The sequence below is a fragment of the Chinchilla lanigera genome, unplaced genomic scaffold (assembly GCF_000276665.1).
Source record: "Chinchilla lanigera isolate Chin_1 unplaced genomic scaffold, ChiLan1.0 scaffold00210, whole genome shotgun sequence".
Taxonomy (NCBI): Eukaryota; Metazoa; Chordata; class Mammalia; order Rodentia; family Chinchillidae; genus Chinchilla; species Chinchilla lanigera.
In genome coordinates this window covers 399,773-407,526 of record NW_004955611.1, presented here as the reverse complement: position 1 = coordinate 407,526, position 7,754 = coordinate 399,773, and positions in this window count along the sequence as shown.

Sequence of the window (7,754 nt, the reverse complement as noted above, 5' to 3'; positions counted from 1 at the left end):
GAAGCCAGATGTCTGAAAACAAGTCCTAGGTAGGACTATACTCTCTTCAAAAGGTCTGGAAGAGAGTCTGCTTCTTACCTTCTGGTGAGTTTCAGCATTACATATGGATGCATCAATTACCTCTTTTTTCACATGGCTCTCTCCTCTGTGTACTTTTCTGTCCTTTATATGGACAGTTTTCATTGAATTAACTGACCAACCTGGTGGTCCTGGATGATGCAATCTTAAATTAGTTATCTAAAATACATACACAAATGCATATGTACATTTGTGATATTCACAGAGACCACATATTCAGACATAAACAATCTTATTTGGGAAACACAATTCAAAAATAGAACACTTAAGCTCGGTGTGGTGGCACATACCTGTAGATCTAGCACTGAGGAAGCTGAGGCAGGAGTATCATCAGGAGTCTGAAGCCATACTGGGCTACACAGTGAGTTCAAGAGTAGCCTGAGCTGCATACGGAGACCCTTTCTCAAAAAAACAAACAAAAAAATTTCAATGAATTTCACTACATAATTTTTATTTTTATAACTCAGGAAAATTTCATACACCTACTAGAGATATTAATATCACAATTTTAAATGCGTTAACTTTAAGATCCAAAATAAGAATATCAAATATCACTTTTACTAATTGATATGTCACAGTAGTGGGAAAAGTTTTAAATTATTTTCTGGCCATTATAAGAAGGATTGCTCTTTCTTCCTTCATACAGTAAGTGCAAATGAGATAGCATGAATCCTTGATTACAGACACGGGAAAAATGACAACCACACTCAGCTGATTTATCTTTAATAATGGAGCCAAACATATTCAATAGAAGTAAGATATCTTCATTAACAAATGGTGCTGGAAAAACTGGCTCTCTACATGCTGAAGACTAAAACTAGACCCAGATCTATCACCAAGCACTAAATTAAAGTCAGAATGGATCAAAACTATAAGTATTAAAACACAAAGAGTAAATCTACTGGTAGAGAAAGTATGTAGCCAACATGAAGACATAGTAGGTAGAGAATTCATGAACAAAACTCAAATTACAAGGGAACTACTTCAAAGAATCAACAACTGGGATCTTATCTTATTAAATTGCACATCAAAGGAAATCACCAGCAGAATGAAAATATAATCACAGTGGCAAAAATTTTGTCCAATTGTATCTCAGACAAAGGACTTATATCTAGAACATATAAAGAATTGAAAGGGTTGCGAATATAGCTCAGCGGCACAAGTGCCTGCCTGATAAGTGCAAGGTCCTGAGTTCGATTCCCGGTACCAAAAAAAAAAAAAAAAGAATTGAAAAAATCAACCCCCTCAAATTCAAAGACTTGATCCAAAAATGGGCATGTGTGATGAATACACATTTCTCAGATGAAAAAATAAGAATACCAAATAAATATATGAAAAAATATTGAACATCATCAGTCAGAGACACATAAATTAAAATAGCACTGAGATTCTATCTCACTCCAGAAAGAATGGCTATTATCAAGAAATCAACCAATAAGAAATACTGGATGGCCTGTGGGAAAAAAGAAACACTTCTCCATTGTTGGTGAGAGTGTTGGTGCAACCACTCCATTGTTGGTGCAACCACTGTGAAAATCAGTATGGAGATTCCTCAAAAAGGCAGGATTATACATTCCACTAGACCCAGCTATGCCCCTCTGAGCATCTTCCTGAAAGAATTAAAAACATCATACCACAGCAATATATGTACACCCATGTTTATAATAGCACAATTTGTATTAAGTAAATCTTGGAAACAACCCATATGCCCACCAAACAACGAATAGATAAAAAAGAGGTGGTCTTTTTTATAAAATGGAGTATTACTCAGCCATAAAGAAGGATAAACTTTAGACTATTATAGGCAAATGGATGCAACTTGAGACCATATTTGTAAGTGAAATAAATCAGATGAACATGTGCAAACATAGTATTGTCTCCCTAGTGTCAGAAACTGACAGAGTAATTAAGGTCTAAAATGTACATTAGATATAGTGAAAATGTGAAGAAATTGTTCAAAAGGAAAAAGGAATTAGGAAGGGGAAAGGGAAAAGGACAGAAGGGAAAAGGGGGGAAATGCAGGTTAGTTATATTACTAATATCTCTCAGTTTATTAAAAAGAATGTTTGTGATAATATTAATTGTAGAATTTTTATGCCAATATCTTGTATTTTAAAGATAAGAATACAGAAGGTATTAATTATTGTTATCCTATTATTTTAATATAAAATTTTATTTTACTTTTTCCTGTAAAATAAAAAAATGAATCCCTGGTTGCTGGTGACATCCGTGTTGCAATCAGAAAGTCAGGATATAGCCAGTTCAGAAAAGTACACAGGTGGCATCAACATGCCCATAACCCATTCACGTAGCTGAGGCAAGAAGATTGTTCCAAATTCAAGGTCATTCTGTTCTACAAAGTGAATTCAAATTCACCCTGAACTGCATAGTGAAATCCTGTCCCCAAAAAGAAAGGTTACAGCAATGAAAATAGCTGAGAAACAGAGGTAGAGCCCTGAAAAAGACTCCCTGAAGCTAACACAATCTACCACTCATATTTTACGTGTTTCTAGAAATCCTATTTTTATTCATGTCAGCTTTATTACTTTCAAATACAAATATCCTGGGGCTGGGGATTTAGCTCAGTGGCACAGCGCCTGCCTGGCAAGTGCAAGGTCGTGAGTTTGATTCCAGGTACTGGAAAAAAAAATAAACAAAAACAAACACAAAGATATCCTAAATGATATATAATGTGTTCTGAAGAGATTGAAAGTTATGAATCTTTGAGGTATAATTCTGGTCTTATCTATTTACCAAGAGAGCTTTCCTTTTTGTCTCATTTTTATTTCATTCATATGGCAAGCCTATTGCCCTCATACCCACTGCAAGTATTCTGCCTTCAGTAAAAATCTTGAGTCACACCATAACTACGCTGATCCAATTTGGGCATTTCTTACCCACAATGACAAAAGCAGTTAACAATCACAATCGACCCCTTATCAACTTGAAAACCAGACACATGTCCTTCAACCATACTTAGGTTCCAGATACAAAGAAAATTTCATAATTATTATGTATGTGTATACAGGATAGCTAACACAGTTGTACTACTGACTATTATCACTTTACTGAAATATAATGATTACCTACTTGATCAGTCTTGCATATCTCTATTCGTTTTCTTGAGAAATCACTGTGAAGATATCAATATGTAATACAATAACCATTGTTAATTTCCTACCACTTTCTCGGTAATTCAGTATTGCTTGCATTGTTCTTATGCTATTTTGTAAATGGGTGTCTGTTTGTTATTATTTTTTCCTTCTTTTAGTTTAAAATAAATTTTTAAAAGGGAAAATTTCATAATTATGTGTAGCATGTTAAAAATATCCTGCATATAAATGTAAATGCACCAATCTCCTCACCAGAATAGAAAAAAAGTTTTCTTTGGGTCATGCTTATTCCTAACATTTCATAACTGAACATTATAATGTAGAATTAACAACACTGCTGGACATGGTGGCACATGCCTGTAATCCAAGCACTTGGGAAGCTGAGGCAAGAGGATTTTTGTGAGTTGGAGACCAGCCGTGGCTACAAAGTGAGCTGAAGGTCAGCATGAACTGTATAGTGCGAACCTGTCCCAACAAGACCAAAAAAAAAAAAAAAAAAAAAAAAAAAAAAAAAAAAACAAAAAAAAACCTAAAAAACCAATATTAAGTCTTTCAACATTATATTACATAGGAATCATATTAGCAGAAAATTATTACAATTACAATACTCATTTTTGTAACTGATAATGGGGTCTTAGCTGGTGTTTAGAACTATGATCTACTACCCATTCAGTATTCCTTTAGATTTCAGCAAGCACCTGAGCAAGTCTTAGTTCTTTCCCTAGTGGGGTGACACTAACCTTAATTCCTGAAGGTCCTGGACCACTTGTCACCCTGCCTGGATTGTGCTGTGTTACTTTTCTGTTGACCTTAATAACAGAGCATGGTAATACTATGAGGTACCCTAAGGGGTCTCCTGCACTCCAAGTATATTGGGTTAATAATATCCTTTAGTTGTTGTTGGCTGATCTAGACCACAATCTCCTGAATGACTGGACGCTGAAGGCTAAATAAAAAGAGGCAAATGGAATTTCAGTGCTCCATGAGGATCAAAGCCCTCTCACATAATTCAAGATTCTCTCAGGGCTAAAACCAAGACCTTCCCTGGGTCACCCATATTTATTTGGTTATTAGAAGAAAGGAGGGGAGTACTCAAGACAGGCAGAACCATTCAAGGACTTCTCTAAGTAAGTATTAAGTTAATCCACTGAAGAATGAGATGCCTGAGTCTATAGTCTATCTAGTTGAGATCTGATCCAGGTGTCCTTGGCTGTGATCATGTCTTGTCCTTTGAGAATTTCTGGCTTCATCCATCACTACAGGTTCTAGTAGGGACTAGTGACTCACAGAAGTTCACTTACTATGAGTCCACCATTTCCAGATAAGGAACCTAGGCCTTGGACAGACTCATAAGGGAACATGAAAAACCAGTTGATTAATTTAAGCCCTGCTCAGGTCTGCTTTGTAGTGGTCTCCCTCACAAGTATATTCTTCCTTCCCTCAATTGTGGAGTAACAGTCAAATTTCCCCTTCATGTTCTGGAACAATCACCCCTGCCAACATCATAACACCATTTTTAGCTTGTTCACTCAGAGGCATGAAGAGACCCAAATGACCAAAGGAAGTCTTAGCTTCCAGTGCAGTGGAATAACTGTTGTTCTTCCAAGTTAAAATCTTTCCTCCCTGTGGAACTAAGATGTCTAGGCAAGAGAAGGATAAGGTTATCCAGAGGAGGATAAGGGAACAGGAAGCAAAAATTTTACTACTGGATCACTAAGGGTAATGGTGAGTGGTACCATTTCCACTTCAACCTCTTGACTCCTGGATCCATAAATTCTGCTATGGAAAACGCAGTACCATATAGTTGATTGATGGAGACAATTACAAAGCAGCCCTCAGCAGGGCTTAAATTAACCAATTGACTTTTCATGTTTACTTGAGAGTCTGTCTAAATCGTAGGCTCCTTGTCTGGAGATGGGTGGTGGACTCATAATAAGTGAACCTCTGTGAGTCGCTAATCCCTACTAAGGCCTGTAATGTAAGATGAAGCCAGAAAGCCTCAAAGGATAAGACTAGATCAAAGCCAAGGATACTTGGATCCAACCTCAACTATATAAAGACTGTAGCCTCAGGCATCTCACTCTTGGGTGGATTAATTTAATACCTTACTTGGAGAAGTCCTTAAGTGTTTCTGCCCTTCTTGAGTACTCCCCTCCCTTCTGATAACTAAATAAATACAGGCCAGCCAGAGAAGGCATTGAACTTACGCTGAGAGAATCTCAAATTCTGCTACAGGGCTTTGATCCTCCTGGACCCCTTAAAGCATTCCATTTGCTGCTTTATATTTAACCTTCACAGTATACTCATTTGGGAGATTGTGGATGTGATCAGCCCACAATAACTAAGGGATACTATTAATCCAATAGTGGATGCTGATTCAAAGCATATACAGCCTTTTGAGGAACACAATCTCACACATGCAAGCTACTACCACCTAGCAAGCACTATAATTTCATCTTTAAAAGACCATTCCATCTTTCTTTCAATCCAGCCACTTATGGATTGTGAAGAAGATGGCAAGATCATTGAAATGGGCTATGAGCCCATTTCTTCACTTCTGTGGGCATGTTTTCTTTAGTCAGAGGCAATGTTGCATGGAATTACATATGGTGGATGAGGCAATGTCCACGAATTGTAGTTTTGGCAGAAGCATTACATGGAAGGCAATTACATATCCTGAATAACTGTCTATAGCAGTAAGGACAAAGCACTTTCCTTTCCATGTTGGAAGCAGTCCGATATAATCAACCTATGACCAGGTATCAGAATTATCACCATGTTGAACAGTGGGATATAAGGGACTCGGTCTTTTTTCTATGCTTCTGGCTAATTAGTAATTCAGTAGTAGCTATAACCACATCAGCCTTGGTGAGTGGGAGTCCATGTTTCTGACCCTGTGCATAATCTCCATCCCTGCCACCATGACCACTCTGTTCAGGACCCCTTTAGGCAATGTCAAGATGTCTGAAAATAAATATTAACTGCTCTCTACAGAAGTCATCCTATCCACTTGATTTTCAGAATCTTCTTCTGCTGAGGTCATTTTTTTGGTGAGCATTTACATAAGATACAAATATTTTTAAATTCCTTCCTCATATGTAGAGATCTATCCACATATCTCCTCCCCAAATGTCTTTGTCACTTATTTTCCAATCATGTTTTTTCCAAGTTCATGACCATCCACCTAGACCATTGGCTACAGCCCATGAATCAGTACAATCACACATCTGGCCAGGTGCATTACCTGAAGTTCTGCCCACTGTGAAGATTTTGCTTCAACACCGTCCTTCATGAATGTCCTGGAAAAGGGGTGTAACACTGCACCTACTTGTGGGCGGTACCTGCATAACAAGCCAAGCCATTTGAAAACTAGACCTAACCTTGTCCTCCTCTGACAGCTAATCGTATGGTACACCCCAGTGAGGTCATAGGCACATGATGGGAGATAGAAGGCAATAGATCAGGAGTAAGAGCCATGGGCAATTTCTTCATGTAACTTATTTTTCCTGCTGGACCTGCTCTGACTTGTTCATGTATATATTATTTCTATTTATTGATGAAATTTTACTGTGTACGTCCAAATTTATGACTTGGTGGATCATATAATACCCAAGTTACCATGGGCAACTCAAGTCATATGGTAACCTGGTGTCCCATGGTCAAGTGCTCAGTTTCCACAAAGGCTTAGTAGCAGGTGACCAATTCTTTTTAAGGGAAGGGAGCTGTACGTAGATGATGGTAGAGCCTTGCTCCAAAATGCTGAAGGCCTCCACTGAATTCACATATATGGGCCTGCCCGAGACTCCAAATAGCATCTCTACCTGCCCCTGAACCCCAAGTAAAATTGAATCTGGTGAATCATATGGCCCCAATGGCACTAACAGCTTTCTGAGTCATTCAGTAAATGCGTTACATCAAAACACCTAACTGAGAAATATGTTGTCCATGAAATACAAATAAACCCACTAGCTGGGTGTGTTGGCACATGCATGTAATCCTAGCACTCAGGAGCCTGAGAAAAGAGTATTGCTGTGAGTTCAAGGTGAACCTGAGCGGCAAAGTGAGCTAAACCACAGGATGAATTGCATAGAGAGACACTTTCTCAAAAAGACAGGCCCACTAGGTATTGTGCTTTTTTGTGGTAGGGAGAACCAGACACAACAACTTATCTTTTACCTTAGAAGTGAAACCTCACACCACTGGACTCCCACACAGTTCACTGAGTTAGAAGGACCTTAAGTTTTAGTTGAATTTATTTCCCACTCTGTGATTTAAAAATGCTTTTCTAAAAATTCCAGAGTGGTTGCTTCCTCCCACTCACTTGGTCTAATCACCATATCAAAAATGCACCAATGTAATACCTTCTGGGAGAGAAAGCAAATCAAGAGCGCTCTAAGTTGTGACACAAGGCTAGAGAGTTAATATAAACCTGAGATATGACAGTTAAGGTGTGTTTCTGGTATTCCCAGCTGAAAACAAACAGTTTTTGATGGCCCTTATGGATAGACATGAGAAGAAGGCATTTTCCAAATCAATAGCTGCATACCAAGTACCAGGAAATGT